The sequence below is a fragment of the Cryptomeria japonica genome, chromosome 4 (genome assembly GCF_030272615.1).
Source record: "Cryptomeria japonica chromosome 4, Sugi_1.0, whole genome shotgun sequence".
Taxonomy (NCBI): domain Eukaryota; kingdom Viridiplantae; phylum Streptophyta; class Pinopsida; order Cupressales; family Cupressaceae; genus Cryptomeria; species Cryptomeria japonica.
In genome coordinates, this window is record NC_081408.1 from 729,656,660 (window position 1) to 729,661,079 (window position 4,420).

Consider the following 4,420-nt stretch of genomic DNA (forward strand, 5'->3'; position numbering starts at 1 on the left):
ACATTTCAATTGTTGAGAAAATATTTATTTGTGCAAATTAATAATTGTTAAATGAGTTTCAGGACTAATATGTGTCGCATGATTTCCTCCTAGCCTTACGACTTGCAGGAGTAAGTCAGAGCCTAGGGGGGAGGATGTAGTACCCCTACCCTAGTCAGCTTTGTAAAATTGATTTGACCTTAGTTGAATTTTTATGTGGCGTTCTTGAATAGTTGAATTACCATGAGGTAATGTTGTAGTGAGATATTATGATTATTTTGTGTATCTGTTAATGTGCTTTCGCATCGATTCTTATGTAAGTTTAAATTGTCCTCCTGATTCTTGTTATTAATTTCAAGATAACATCTTCATTAATATATATATATATATATATATATATATGCTTGTGTGACTCTTGGTTGCAGGAGATTGCAGGTATAGTACTGCCTAGGTGCGAGGTTCATCTTCAGCTGGATTCACAGGGTTGAGTATACCTCTTTTGTCCTTAGAATCTGGGTTAGGTGGTCATAAAACCCTTAGTTTACCCTAGTCTTGCTCAAGTGAGTGTCGCCTATGGTCCGTCAGTTTCCTTTTCATTTGGGTTTGTGGGTCAAGTAACTGGTTGGCTTATTTTGTTTGCATGCTTGGCGTGTGGTTAGACTGAGTATTTAACCCTAAGTACTTATTTTGATTTAATGTGTTCATTTATGCATTAGTAATTTAAAAACTAAAGTATCTAGGTTTCTTCTATATAATTAATCATTTATTTAAAAATTGCCCTATTCATGTTAGTAGCAAGTTTAATTTAATGGTTAATTTTAAACCATGAATTTATTTAGTTATGCATTTTGAAACAGAAGATCTAAATTATTCGAAATAAAAATAATTTAATCCCTTTTTCTTTTTGGAACAAAAAGGTTAATTTTAATTATTTAAGAAAATCAATTTTGATTAGAAAAGTAAGTTTTATTCATATATATTTTATATAGTGTGTAAGATTGATTTTGAAAATTTAATTTAATTAAAAATATCTTACCCTCAGCAATATTGTGAAATGCATTATTTTATTTTATTTTATTTTATTTATTTATTTTATTCTTTTTATTCAAAAGTTATTTAAATTCTAAAATAATGAATTAGGTCAGGGGATTCTTCAATATAACCCTAGGTTTCGAAATATTTTTGGGCTCACGGGAAAGAGGTAGGGATTTTGGCGAAGAAAAAATTATTTGGAAGCTTGTTGAAGGATTGAATCTCTCCTACAAAGTTCTTCCAGGAAACCTATACCAGGTTGGCTGGCTTCTTCTGGTTGTTTTTAAAGAAAATATTTTTATTTCTTTCCTCTTTCTGAATGATGTGTGTTAAAAATATTTGTCAAATTCAAAACCTATTCTGGTTATTTCTTGTTCTTTGCGAAAGTTAATTCTTGAAAATTAATTTTAGTTTATGGAAAGACGTTATTTCCTGGGTGTTTGTGGATTAAGTTTTGTGAGGAAATTTGGAAAAGTTATTCTGGCAATTTTGCCAAGATTTTTGTTGTGCATGAAAATTGCAAGTTTTGGTAGAAAATGGGATTTACCAAAGAAAATATTCCCTCTTGTTTGTGTTTGGTTTCAATATTTGGTCATCGTTGTTCTGTCAATAATTGTGCACCTCTCTGAAATTATTTATTTACTATAAAAATATAAATTTAATTAATTAAAAGAAGTTATTAAATTAAGTTGCAAGTTGCATGATATTAAAAATATATTTTATTTAAATTTTAGTGGAAAACAAATTAGATTAATTTCATTTAGTGTTTCCTAGAATTTTAAATAAATAAAAGAATAAAAGAATAAATAAATAAATAAATGAATAAAAGAATAAATTAGAATTAAAGTATTGCTTTAATTTCTTTTTAGAAAATTAATTAATTTGCATGAGAAAATAAAAGAAAAAATGATTTTTGCTTATTGCATGTTAATTTATCCCTTTGTTAGAAATTAGAAAAGAAAACAAAATTGCTTTTATTACTAAAATTAAAAAAATATTATAACATATTAAATTTAAAGTGGGTTTTAAAATGTTTAGTTGTTTTATTAAATATTAATTAATATATTTGATTATTATATATATTAATATATAAATTATCATGATGAACATATATTTAAATTAGAATAGCAGGTTTAGATTATTTTAATAGTTGAAAAGAATGATTTTTCTTATATTTTCTTTTATTTTATTTTTATTTTTATTTTTAATTCAAAAGTTGTTTAAATTCTAAAATAAGGGATTAGGTATGAGGATTCTTCTATTTAACCTTAGGTTTCAAAATATTTTTGGGGTCATGAGAAATAGGCAGGGATTTTGGTGAAGAAAAAAATATTTGGAAGCTTGTTGAAGGGTTGAATCTCTCCTACAAAGTTCTTCCAGGAAAGCTATACTAGGTTGGGTGGCTTCTTTTGGTTGTTTTTAAAGAAGATATTTTTATTTCTTTCCTCTTTTTGAATGATGTGTGTTAAAAATATTTGTCAAATTCAAAACCTATTCTGGTTATTTCTTGTTCTTGGCTAAAGTCCATTCTTGAAAATTAATTTTCGTTTATGGAAAGAAGTTAGTTCCTGGGTGTTTGTGGATTAAATTTTGTGAGGAAATTGTTAAAAGTTATTCTGGCAATTTTGCCAAGATTTTTGTTGGGCAGGAAAATTGCAAGTTTTGGTAGAAAATGAGATTTACCAGAGAAAATATTCCCTCTTGTTTGGGTTTGGTTTCAATATTTGGTCATGGTTGTTCTATCAATAATTGTGCATCTTTGTGAAATTATTTACTTACTATAGAAATATAAATTTAATTAATTAAAAGAAGTTATTAAATTAAGTTGCAAGTTGCATGATATTAAAAATATATTTTATTTAAATTTTAGTGGAAAATAAATTAGATTAATTTAATTTATTGTTTCCTAGAATTTTAAATAAATGAATGAATAAAAGAATAAATTAGAATTAAAGTATTGCTTTAATTTCTTTTTTAGAAAATTAATTAATTTGCATGAGAAAAGAAAAGAAAAAAATGTTTTTTGCTTATTGCATGTTAATTTATCCCTTTGTTAAAAATTAGAAAAGAAAAGAAAATTTCTTTTATTACTAGAATTAAAAAAATATTATAACATATTAAATTTAAAGTGGGTTTTAAAATGTTTAGTTGTTTTATTAAATATTAATTAATATATTGGATTATTATATGTTAATTATTAATTATTAATTAATGTATATTTTAAATATATGTCAATCATGATAATTTATATATTAATATATATATATATATATATATATATATTAATTAATACTTAATTCATTTTTTATTTTTATTTTTGTTTTGATAAAAGTGGATAGAACCACTGAACTATATTAAATTTTACAAGTTTTTTAACAGTGTCTTGTTCAAAAGGTACTGAAGAGAAAGAACCAGTAAGAAAACCCTTCAGAATTGCTTAAGTAACGCAAGCTTATTCTACCCAATACCAAATGCCCATTGGCATAGTACATCAAAAAACCCATCCCAATTACATAAGCCGCATTAGATATACAGGAAGCTGCCAACAGAAACATATAGAATGAAGATTAAAGTATGATCACCGAAGGATGCATATCCATTGCTGCCAAAAAGCACTAGTCTAAACCACTATGAAACACAATTCTCCAAACCATTGGTTAGAATGATAGCACATATCAGAAATGAAACCATAATTAGAGACCCTGTCAAAATAAACATTGTGATCAAGCATAACAGAACCCACACCAAAGAAAAACCACACCAAATAAGGAGGTTGATGAAGACTACAACTATGCCCTTCTTTACTTCAAATATTCCAAAATCGAGGAAGGGATCTCATCCACACTTACCTCCCACATATTAGCTTCACTGTCAATGGCTAAGTTAGCCAAGAAATTTGCAATCTTATTCACTTCCCTATAACAGTGGGAAATAAAAAAGGAATCAAAAAAATCTAATTTTTGCAAAATATGATCAAGTATATATTGTAATTGCCAATAATTCAACTTCTTTTTCATGACACTTTGAATAATAACCATAGAATCACCCTCAATTATCAAGTCCTTAATTCCCAAAGATATAGCCATATCCAAATCAAAGGACAGAGCAAAGAATTCTGCACAATTGTTAGACTTGAAACCAATCGCATGACAATGAGCCTAAACAAATCTTACCTTATTATCATAAATTACCATACCTACCCCTACCAGGCCAAGGTTCCCACGAGAAGAACCATCAAAATTCAATTTAAAGTGCCCTTGCGGAGGAGGTTTCCAACAAGCAAAATTTCTCTTACTTATAGCATTACTCTTATTTAAAATAGATCCATGAGAAGGTAAGACTGGTAACATTCTCCAAATTCGAGTTACCCTACCATCCCAATGAGAAAAAGGGGTATGGGTTTCCAAAT